This window comes from Lingula anatina, chromosome 9 (genome assembly GCF_051362555.1).
Source record: "Lingula anatina isolate TDL-2025a chromosome 9, LinAna3.0, whole genome shotgun sequence".
Taxonomy (NCBI): Eukaryota; Metazoa; Brachiopoda; class Lingulata; order Lingulida; family Lingulidae; genus Lingula; species Lingula anatina.
Window position 1 is genome coordinate 13,189,243 of NC_141775.1, and position 12,915 is coordinate 13,202,157.

General features: G+C 36.2%; 1 long non-coding RNA gene across 1 annotated transcript; it reads left to right on the forward strand.

Annotated features, from left to right (window-relative positions):
* Positions 1–5,075: 5,075 nt before the first annotated feature.
* LOC147759944 (uncharacterized) lies at positions 5,076–12,556 on the forward strand. Its single transcript, XR_015331065.1, has 5 exons — positions 5,076–5,652; positions 6,106–6,135; positions 11,391–11,465; positions 11,717–11,804; positions 12,060–12,556. It is a non-coding gene; the product is annotated as an uncharacterized LOC147759944 (long non-coding RNA).
* The last annotated feature ends 359 nt before the right edge of the window (positions 12,557–12,915 follow it).

Below are 12,915 nucleotides of genomic sequence, written 5' to 3' on the forward strand. Positions count from 1 at the left end.
CATTGTAATTGTATATATAATGATAACTCTGCACACTAAGCTATATGAAAATAAAAATTGTTTTGTGTCATATTAGAAAAGAATATTTTTTCAATTAAGTGCATACAATATCAACAAAATGTAGATGAATGTAAAAAGGATCCACTGAGACAAGAAAATTCTGCTTCTCTTCAATATTTTACCTTGTGGCAGTGAAAACTTAATGATTACTTTGCACACTAGGCTAAATCAAAATACTTTTGCCCCTTAACTAAAAAAAAATCATATTGGAATTTAAGAACACAATAGTAAGGAAATATCACCAACATGTGAATAATGCTGCTAAAAAATTCTCAATTTTGACAAAAGTTATCACCACCAAACTTTCAAATGTGATAGGACTGTGACATGCTTGGTGGTAGCTTATTCATATGTCGTAGCTTAAAGGAAAAAATATTAAATATGAAACATTTGATTTGTAAGATGGGTCGTCAAAGTCCTATGGGTGCAAGAGAGCATACTTATTATCCTTTTTGCTTAATTAACCCCCATCTTTCATCCAGCTTTGGGGAAAATAATGGGAAAACAAAAGCAAGTGTTTTGTTGAGTATGCTATATAAGAAGAATTAAATAAAAAGGCGATGGGGCCAATTTCTTGTGTTAAAAATGTAGTGTTTTGACATGGGAGTGCAAAACCTACCAGAATAAAGATGGATACTTGTTTTAAAAATATTGACCAAAATTTTCATCATCAAACTTTCAAATAATGACAAAATATCCATCTCTATGCAAACTATGTGGAAAACAGTGGTATGGTGACTGAATATAAATAGGTCCTTTTCTCCATGGGAGTCCAAATCTCATGGGTGTAAAAATAAAGATTTTCATGAATTCTTTTTCATGCTTTCATAATTTATCATCAAACCTTTAAATATTTCCAATATATTTTTCATAAAGTATCCTAAAAGAAAAGGTGATGAAATGATCATCAAATATTAAATAACTTTTTCATAAGGGAGACAATAGGCGATTAAGTGGACATTTTAAATTTTCTTATTTTTTCATGAAAATTTTCACCTGCAAATTACAAAAAAAAGCGCCAATGTATCCTCCATTTCACATACTCAAAATAAAATAAGATTTATGAAGTTTTGTGGAGGGGCAGTCATATTTTCATGGGGGAATCAGATTTTCATTATGTGCACATTTTTAATTTTCTTATTTTTTCATTAAAATTTTTACTGCAAACTACAAAAAATGCGCCAATGTATCAACTATTTTACTTACTACAAGATCACAGACATATACCCAAAATAAAATAAGATTTATGAAGTTTTATGATGGGGGAGTCAAATTTTCATGGGGGAGTCAGATTTTCATCATGTGCTCATTTTTAATTTTCTTATTTTTTCATTAAAATTCTCACTGCAAACTACAAAAAATGTGCCAATGTATCCTCCATTTTACATTCTACAAGATCACAGACATATACTCAAAATAAAATAAGTTTTATGAAGTTTTGTGGAGGGGGAGTCAAATTTTCATGGGGGAGTCAGATTTTCATTATGTGCAAATTTTTATTTTTCTTATTTTTTCATTTGAATTATCACTGCAAACTACAAAAAATGTGCCAACGTATCATCCATTTTACATACTACAAGATCACAGTCATATACTCAAATAAAATAAGATGTATGAAGTTTTTGGAGGGGGAGTCAAATTTTCATGGGGGGAGTCAGATTTTCATAATGAAAATCTGACTGGGGAGTCACATTTTCATAATGAAAATCTGACTGGGGAGTCACATTTTCATGGGAGTCAGATTTTCATGTTACACCGGGTTTTACCGGTACCCTTGTTCCATCCTCTTTGCTTATATTACCCATAACTCCTGGTCTGTTCTATAAAACTTATATATATGTCTATTGCTCCTAATTTCAGGTGATATCCACCCAAATCCGGGTCCTCATAAACGTCTTCAAAACTGGGTTGAGGGAGTTAATATAATGTTTGCTAACATCAGAAGCATCGGCGCTGAAAATGGTGCAAGATTCGAGGCAAACTCTTAAAAGCGTCAATCATCGGCTTATGTGAGGTGGGAAAGTTATCTACTAATCAGTTAAACACTGTCTACAACATCGAGGGTTTCCATTCTCCCATCTACTACAACATTGGCCAAGGCTTATTAATCTATGTCAGCTCGAAAATAGTTTTCAAAGAATGTCCTGAGTTAAAGATTGACGATCTCAACTGCATCTGGATAGAATTTCAGTTACAGTTTAAGCGGTTTTTATATGGCATCTTCTATAGGTCGCCTAGTCACACATCAACCGAAAGAGACAAGTTTGTAAACTTACGTAAAATGAGTCTCGAAAAAGCATGCCAACTAAATTCAATCGGTATTTTTATTAATGGAGACTTTAATGCTCACTGTCTTAATTGGTACAGAAAAGGTAGGGAAGACCTCACGGGTAAGCTTTTGAGCAGTGTGTTTTTAGAAAAAGGCTTCGATCAACTGATCCACGAGCCTACCAGGATACAAGGAAATTCCGTTTCTTGTATAGATTTGACTCTGACAAACAGACCCGACTTTATTAACAGTGCCTTCGTAGACCCGCGCATTAGCCAAACGGATCATAGCACCCTCGTTACTGAACTTAGCATTACTCAACCCAAACACGATCCTGTATATAGAACAATATGGAAGTACGATCAGGCTAATTTGGTGGCTTTAGACAAAGACATAAGCGAACATGACTGGGAAACTTTATTTTCAAAAAATAATTATGATATTAACGTAAAAACTGAAGTTTTTACTGATTCTTTACTCTCTTTTTACAAATGCCATATACCCCATAAAAGAAGGCTGATCAGGTCAAATGACAAGCCATGGTTTAATGACCAAATCAAGCATGAGTTAAATAAGAAAAAGAAACTATATAAAAAAATGAGGATTAAACCTTCAGAAAGGAATGAAAATAATTACAAAATTCAGGCGATAAAAGTTAATGAATTAATAATTAAAACAAAAGAATCATTCCTTAATTCTAAAATAGAGAGCCTCGACAATAAAGGTGATGATAGTAAATCATACTGGACCGCAATGAAAAATATTCTTGGGAAAGAGCGATCGTCTTCTATTCCTATTCTCAAAAACCCGAGAAATGGATCTGTCGCGTTTACTGATCAAGAAAAGGCTGATGAATTTTTGTCCTATTTCTCATCAATGTACCACTCGGACTCTGTAGCAAATGTTGGCGAAATTCTCTTTCCTGTAAGAACTAATGCTTCCCTATCTCAGATACAATCCACTAGTAGTGAAATTAAATCGATAATTGATGATCTAGACCCATCCAAAGCTAACGGCCCTGACCTGATTACCGTCAAGTCAACTCTCCAAAAACTCCGTGGTGAAGCCCCTTAATATTTTGTTCAATGCAATTATTCAGTCTAATACCTTCCCCAACATCTGGAAAATTGCCGAGATTTGCCCAATCTTTAAAAAGGACGATAAAAAATCTATTTTAAACTATAGACCAATTTCTTTACTTAGTATTATATCTAAGATTTTAGAGCGAATAATATATAATAGGGTGATTAACTTTATTCTGGACAACAAGCTCCTATACCCTAAACAATCCGGCTTTTTGAAGGGTCATAGCACAGAGCACCAGCTCTTGGCGATTCATAATTTAATTACGAGTAACTCTATTAATGGTTATGACACCAGAGGAGTCTTTCTCGATATAGAGGCTGCATTCGACAGAGTTCCCCATTCACTCCTTCTCTTTAAACTTAAGTCTTACGGTCTAACCGGCGAACTTCATGCACTATTGTCATCGTACTTGACAAATAGAAGAGTTAAAGTACGTGTTGGTGGGAAATCGTCTAATTTATCTAAGGGAGGTTACATAAATACAAGTGTACCCCAAGGTAGCATACTTGGCCCGTTACTTTTTCTCATATATATAAATGACCTCCCTGACGGACTCTCTACCGATTGTTTCATCTATGCGGATGATACTTCCCTCTTTATGCCCTCGCGTCGGGGAGATGTCGATTCACACGCTATATTACAAGGTGACCTACGTACCATCGAAAATTGGTCCAATAAATGGAAACTGAATTTTAAACCGGCAAAGTGCCGCGAAATTATATTCGGCAAAGAAAATAATACTAATACATACCCTGGATTGTATATTAACAATACCATGATACCTAGGTCTAAGAGCCATAAACACCTGGGACTAGTACTTGATTCAAAACTAAATTTTAACGATCATACTGATCTTGTTTGCGAAAAGGTTCAACGGGCTGTAAATGCACTAAAACCTCTATACTGCAAAGTTAGGTCCAAACATTTAAATGTTATATATAATGCCTTCATCCAATCACAATTTGATTACTGTGACATCTTCTATCATAACTCACTCCAGAAGAAATTATTGAAACTATCGTCTCTTCAATACCAAGCCGGCATTATATAATACATGTAGTACTGGGAGCCTTACCTAGCTCTTGTACCTCCAAAATATTTGAACAACTAAATTGGATTTCTCTATTTGATAGAAGAAAAATGCACGCTCAAAAAATTATGTTTTCAGTTATGGCGAATTTGGTCCCCTCCTATGTTTCTGATAGTTTCCGCCCATTCAGAAACTCCTTTCCAATCATAACACGAGAAAATAACAAAAGAGACTTTAAACTTCCTCCTAAATACCCCCGTACCCCAGTTAACTATTTCCTAATGTCTTCATGGGATCAACTCTCCTCCTCCACTAAATCTTTACCTTCAATCTCATCTTTCGAGAACTCAATAAAAAATCACCTCACTGCTTGGTCGCTTTCAACAACACTAAACTTGGACAGAAATCAAGAAAAAATTCTTAACAGAGCGAGGGTCGGGTGTTTATTTAGAGCAGAATTGTTTAGGCATAACTGGACTACTATTGACACACCACACAGCAACCGGGGTTCCCTTGAAACTCCTCTGCACTTCTTTTTCAGATGTCCCTCACTCAATTTAAAGTACCCTCCCCTTTACCAAAAAGTAAATGAAATTATACATGAAAGTAACACATCTTTTAAAACACAAAAAGAAAAGCTGTCCCTATTTCTCTACGGTCATGGATCTTTATCACCCACCCAAAATGAAATTATCTTTGAAACTGTTGCAAATTTTCTTCTCGAAAACTTTGTCATCACTTAATAGGTACTATCTCTTTTCTTCTCCTTTCTTTCTGTTCTTAATTTGTGCTCCATAATATTTGAAGTTTTACATTTACTCTGTTGTATATATGTATATATGTATCCATTTGTTTTATTTATTTATTTATTTAATTTTGTGGAGAGCATATAATGCTTCCAGCGCCTTGCCTCCATTTCTTACTTTTGAATAAATGTTGTTAAAAAAAATTTATTAATAATGAGCTACTAGGACAGTCCCGCCTCAGGCAGTTTTAGCACCTGTTGAATAAATAGTGACGTAAGTGAATGACTCGGCCTGATGAGATGCGGGCAGGTAGGATGATAGGGTCATATAAACTGACGTACAGGGACAACTTAACCAGCTCCATTATCACTGCAGATTGGATAAAATATTGTCTTACAATATAACGTGAAGATGAGGACCGTACTTGTTCTGCTCTTGGTTTTTACGGTTGTCGCGGCTCGGTAGGTAGTTTTACACTTGACGGCTTCCTTTCGGTGTCCTATGGCTTTTTTTTTTTTTTTTTTTTTTTTTTTTTTTTTTTTTTTTTTTTTTTTTTTTTTTGTTGTTGTTGTTGTTAAACTGGGACCAGTCATCGGTGTGGTCGTAGCAAGAAGGCACAACAATCGCTTTGGTTGCAGAATGAATGCTCATTTGTTTGGCCAGTTGTCGGCACGTTAAGTATTTATTACTCTCAAACAAGGCCATACTAGGGGGCATGGAAAGGACGCCGTCCAGTTTAAAGGGAAGGGGAGTTACATGCGACTTTCAGATTTCGCCGACTATTTTATTAAATTATTTTAAATTTGCACGGACTGTAAATTGCTTTTTAAAATAATCGTCTCCCTTAACTCACCATACTCGGATTTCTTATTATTGTTGAGAATTTTTCACAAATGGTTTTTCTTTCAAAACAGGTTAGGATTCTCGGAGGAACAAGGTAGAGGGTAAGTGAACATTAAAACAACCTTAACTTGTTCCAACTCGTATGGACTCCCATTAGAGAAAGGTCCCATTTTATATTTGCTGTTGTTTTTTCCATTTTTTCCCAAAGCTGAATGAAAAATGGGGATTGATGATTTTAAATGGATAATAAATTTGCATTCTTGTACCCATAGAATTTTGACTCCCCTAGTCTTTCAAATACACACACTGGACAATAGAAGTGTCACCCCCTAAATCAGAGTAATAAAAGTAGGCAGATCTTGGGTAGTTATAATGCCTGATCTACTTATAATGAGACTTATGAGTATAAAACCGCTATACCAGGGGATTGTATTGTTGGTCTTGTACAAGTACAGCAAATTTTATTCCTGTCTTCCTCCAATATGGCAAGATACAGGCAATTATCTAACGGTTACAGGCGTCAAGTTATTAACCTGAAGAGGCGGAATATAAGCAATGTCAGAATATCGATACAATTGAATTGTTCAGTCAGAACCGTGCAGAGGTTCTGGTCTCGGTATAGAAACCCTGGATCAAGAGACAAATTGCCTCTGATGGGTCGTCCAAGAAAAACTACTGGCCGTGAAGACCGACGACTGATTTTGATGTCCAGGTTGTCAAAGTTTGACACTGCTTGTCAGTTGACAACACAGTGGAACAATTTCATACATAAGAATGTGTCTGTGAAAATTGCTAGGCGTCGGTTACATGCTCAGAGAGTGTACAGCAGGGTAGCAAGACTGAAATCTCTTATATCGTTACAAAACAGGCAACGTAGAGTGAACTAGGGTCAACAGGATCTGGAACTGGACAGTTCATGACAATTGTTCCTATATATTTTTTTTCTGATAAGTGTCGCTTTGGTCTGACCTCTGATGACAGACTGGTGCGATATGCTGGCGAACTGCTGGTAAAGCATTTGTACCACATGCACTGAATTTTCGAACCCGGAGCAGTATATTCATCATGGTGTGGGGCTGCATCAGTATCCATGGCTTGGGCGAATTGATAGTGGTTGATGGAAACACGATCGAATCACTAGAAATATATCGATGTTTTGGAGTCAGGCTTGCTACCATCTATTACTAACATGTTTGGTGACAGGAATTATCCATTTGTTCACCAGGATGCTCCTTGTCACAGGCCCAGAGCAGTTGATCATTGGTTTGACCAACAGGGCATTCGCAGGGTGATGTGGCCTGCCCAGAGTCCGGATGCAAACATAATGGAAAATGTGTGGAATGATATGTCAAAACTTTTGACAAATGCCCGTCTAACCAGCAGAGAAACTCTGTTATATTCAGTGTTTCATGCTTGAGCCAGCAGAAGCCCTGGACGCACCAGACAATTATATGAATCCTTGCCTCGTAGACTGGCACCTATTATTAGGTCACTTGGCTATGCCACTAAGTACTAATTTTGGACTTGAAACTGCATATTTTGGTAGAATGTATATTTTGTTATCATTTTGTGATTTTTTGTGAAATTTGATGTTAATAAAATGATACTAGGAGTCATTCCACAATCATTTATCTCTCCCATAGTATTGGTTCAGTAGGGGTGACACTTGTCCAGTGTGTGTATTTCCAATATAATCTTCATAAAGGAAAAGTTAAGGAAAGGTGTTGAAATGATCATCAAATATTAAATTAGATAGCTTTTTCATAGGATAGTTATTGGGTGATAAAATGCCCTTTTTTAATTTTCTTATTTTTCATTTTTTTTTTTTTTTTTTTTTTAGATTTTTCACCCAATATTTTACTATCACACTTTCGAATATTTCCAATATAATCTTCATAAAGTAAAAGTAAAGGAAAAAATTTGGAATGATCATCAAATATTAAATAGATAGCTCTTTCACAGGGGAGTCACTGGGTGATAAAATGCACATTTTTGATTTTCATATTTTTCATGTTTTCTTTTAATCCAATAGTTAACCATCAAACTTTCAATTATTTCCAATATAATCTTCATAAAGTAAATTTAAAGAAAAGACGTAGAAATGATCATCCAATATCAAATAAATAGCTTTTTCATAAAGAAGACAATGGGCGGTAAAGTGCACATTTTTAATTTTCTTATTTTTTCATGAAAATTTTCACCTGCAAACTAAAAAAGTGCCAATGTATCCCCCATTTTACATACTACAAGATCACAGTCATATACTCAAATAAAATAAGATTTAGGCCACACTTTTTTTATTTTTATGGATGACATCCTCTGGGTACCCCAAAATCGGTGCGAGAGGGCGAAAAAAAAAAACAGTCCAAAAAAAAAAACTGCTTAAGTAAAGGAATGCTGTCAGTACACAGCTGGAAACACAAATTTAACCACAGAGACACGTATCAAACTAACAATATGTCTTTATCCATGCTCTCAAAATATTAAAGCATTGTGAATACTTCGTAGAAATGTAAAAAAAAAGTCATGAATTGATATACTTCATATTACCAAATCTATTTAAGGTTATTTCATGCATTCATTTGGTATAGCAATCAATAAAACAAATATCAATCAAACAGTGTGTCTTTATTTGTATTCTCAGAATATTAAAACATTTTGAACACTTCACAGAAATGTTTAAAAAATGAGGCAAAGATATGCTTAATACTACCAAATCTATTAAAGGTCATTTCAGACGATGCCATTTTGTCAACTTCAACTCACACGAAGCAGCTAAACTGTCAGGTGGCCTGTCCGACCTTCAGCCCACCAAATACCTCGACGCCCCTTGTCGACCCTTTTTTCGCTACAGAAAACCTGGTATTAATGTGCTGCTTTAAACAGAATGTCACAGAAATGTTTCGGCCGCCGCCAGCCTTTCGCACAATTGTAAAAAGGTGATATCTCCATGCCCAATATCAATGGCATACCAATCCAAAACGATGGCGCCCGTTCTCTTTATGACTTATTGTTGTGTAATTTGAAAGTAATCCTAGAGATGAATTTGACAGCAAAGTGGCCGCATTTCCACGTGGCGAAAATACGCATGCGCAGAAAGCTCATTTCCTTGCAAATTCAATAACAACGTTTGCGACAACCGACTTCGTTGGGGGCTGGGGGGGGCTTTTTTTTTTTTTTTTTTTTGGAGAACGGACGAAAATCCATGCGCGCGCAGGATGTCATCCATAAAATTAAAAAAGTGTGGCCTTATGAAGTTTTGTGGAGGGGGAGTCAAATTTTCATGGGGGGAGTCAGATTTTCATTATGAAAATCTGACTGGGGTAGTCAGATTTTCATGGGAGTCAGATTTTCATGTTACACCGGGCATATATTTGGCTCTGTAGCCATTATATCGTGGACACACAAGCACGAAATGGTACTCGTCCTCTATGTATGCTTCATTATAAGCGTTGCAGCAGAAATCACAATGTCTAAATTTGGGATCTATATTCTGATATCTACCCCTCTCGATTTTCAAATCATGACATGACGTTCTGAGCCGTGATAAGGCACTTCGCAATATCGTAGGTAAATACCCCTTGATAGATATTGTGCAAGATATTACATTGATGAGTCAACAGTGCGTGCGTTTTTTTTTTTTTTTTTTTTGTTTTTTTTAACAACAACACTTGTGTCATCACTGTTGTGCAAAGTATAGCCTTAATTTGAGAGGTTAATACACGTTAGACAGCAAACGGAGCCAAAAATCTTGAGTTTCCACTTTAAGTACGGGTGTTCTCTTCACGTCCCTGCATTGTTTCTTATAAATATCTTTTTTTCTCGCATCGTTGATACCCCCCCCCCCCCCGCCACCTCCCACCCCACGCAGAGAGAGAGTTCAACCTGTAGGCTACCATAAATTTCGATCACATTAAAGCACTCTTGTCACCTCACCTGGTGACACCGTTTCTATTGTGTCTTTGGATCTGCGTTCGTGTACTTGGAAGTGGCTGAATGTATTCCACGACTTGACTTGAACTTTAGGCACTCCTGCGATCTCACTTCGGGGCCTATAGTGTAAAGGTCATGGGACGTTTTTAAAGTTGGGAATACATGCTTTATTTTTTGGACAATTTCCTTTTTCAGTTTTATTTAGAGCCATTGTAATTTATCTTACACTACAGTTGAGAGATTCATATTTGCTGTATCGCATGTGCCAAAGGTAAACAGTGAGGCCATTAAGTATAGAAGATCCGAGGATCTTTTGATCCACGGATAAAATATGACGGACCCTACATGAAAGAAGAACCGACTACCCCTTCGAAATTTTGTTTCGTTTTACATTTCTCAAGCTATTATAAAACATTTGGTGTATTTTTTTTTATTTTTTTTTTTAATTTTTTACAGTTCTCATGTTGTTTTGTAACGAATTTAAGAGTTCGAGAACTGTTTCTGGGAAGTCCTTCAGAACTGTAAAATAAAAAAAATTTGAACCAGCGCAAGTTTTTATTTACTTTCAACTTCAACATTTTTTTTTTTAAGTCTTACATTACATTCAAACCACGTGTGACCAACAAACATGTCACAACTTCACCCCGCATGGAGTCCACACTCTCTCCAACATGGAAAAACTACTCCTTCACTCCTTTTTTACCACTGCATATTCACCTCTAACACAATTTAACACAATTGGTCACAACCATACAACAACCATATTTGACATTAAAAGAGAAAAACATTATGTTCTAGGACAGATTTAGAACCGCGAGTGAGCGTTAAATGAGACAAATTTTCGCAAGGATAATCCGCTGATGGTGTTTCGCCTCCACACTCGCCAGTAAACGGCTGCGAGGTTTAATTGCTAGACCCCTGCAAGGACGGCGCGTTAGTCGGCTCTTCTTTCGTATAGGGTCCCCCATATTTGATCCGTGGATCAGAAGATTCTTGGATCTTCTGTTCTCAAGAGCCTAAAGCACTTCTGCCATATCTCATTTAGTGTCACCGTGTCTTTAGAGGCGTAATGTTTACGTTGGGGTTATTATATATTGGCGACATATAGAACTTTAGGTTCTTTATATGGTTGAGAATTCATGTTTTATTGTACCACCAGCGTAAGTGATGGCGGTATACATGTTGCATGTTTTATTATTGCATATTTTTGACAATGGACTTATTTAATTTTTATTAAGAGCCATTGCAGTAGTAGTAGCAGTAGCAGTAGTTGTATTAAATATGTGTAAAAGTTACAAGCATCTTTGCAAAGGGCAGAGTCAAGTAACGCTCTGCAGGTGTCCGTCACGTGGTGTTCATGGGTTTCATATAGGCCTACCTGTGGCATGGTAAGTCCTAACAATTCTCTGTTCTTATTCCCCAGAGAGTGTCAAGGAATTACCAAGTGCCTTCTCCTGAAGGTTATCAAACGTGCCGTTGACAACCAGAGGATGGAAAGGTAAATAACTGCCTTATTTTGGAAAGGTGTAAGTTTTATTTATTTTTATGTATTTTTTTTCGTGCCACACTCTGATTTTTGACTCCAGATTTCGGTGAAATTTTAGAAACCCATGTAGAATATCGACGACCGAACAATTACGTACCCATGACACCTTTCGATCAGTCATTCAAAATATTACGTTTAGCCCAGTATTTGACTTGTCTTATTTTGCTTTATATGGAGTATTTTCTGATTTTATATATTAACAGCTCCGAGCACTCAAACATTGAACATGTGCCCCCCCAGAAGGTTGTCAAACGCAGCGTGAAGTAAACAAAGTAAATGCACACGGAAAAGGTGACCCAGATTTTTCTTTAATTGGGCGTGAGAGCAAATTCATTTAATATATTTTTATCAAAAAACTATATTTTAAAATGTTAACGTTACGTTTCCACTCAATGCTACAAATCAGATTTGATTATTATTACGGTTCCAGCCTAGTCGATAGTTGCTCATGACTGAAGTTAAAAACGAACGATAACAAAATGTAGATATTGAATTTACGATACTATCCGTCCGTTTAAAAGAAATATCCGATTTCTTTCGTTACAGGTGTCTGTTCAATGTCCGTTGAATGCAGTTGGAAACCTTTCTTGGAGAAACACTGAAGAGTGCCCTGAGTGCCCATATATTTACTGCTACATTTGATACAGAACATTAAAAGCACATGTACTAGTTAAAATCTTTTTTTTTTCTGATGCAGCCTTAAGCAAAGTGTCAAATATTATGACCCTGAGTTATACATTGTTACAGTCGCTCTTCGCTTACATTTTGAGAATTAAACGTTTATCTTATATTATAAAGGTCTACCGTACCACTTATTGTTTGTGAAGTTGTACTCTTTGTGCACAATATCTGAGTTATCGGACCTTAGAGAGGACACCAATATTGGGGTCTGGTCTCTCTCGCGGCGATGTGTGCTAGTCGGACCAGCGTTAGAACGTGCTTGCTCCACAACTCACATAGTCTTTATAAACCGCTGAAGTAAAAAATAAATGAATAGATTAATAAAATCTATGAGAAATCACGCAATTCTGTTAATTAGTATCTTTTTGCAAACCGTTATTTTTAGCATCTTTAATACATGTATTTAAATTAAGACACCAAGTGTAAAAGTACATGTAGGTATACACCTGTCTTGATTTTTTTGTACTATATGAATTAAAACGTATCGAAATACAACTTATTAATCCAATTTTGTCTGCAAAATTAATTTTTTAGAGAGAGTTGAGGACGAGATACAATGGGGAAAAGGCGTAACAGTAAAGGGAGATATTTTTGAAACAGCGCGTTTAAAATTTGGTTGAGCCACGATCCCCAGCGTATTGTGCTTTTGTTGTCACATCTTTGTCTTCTCTAACACAATCTTCAGCCTGCAATCTTCCATACCTGTCGCAGTATTGTTATT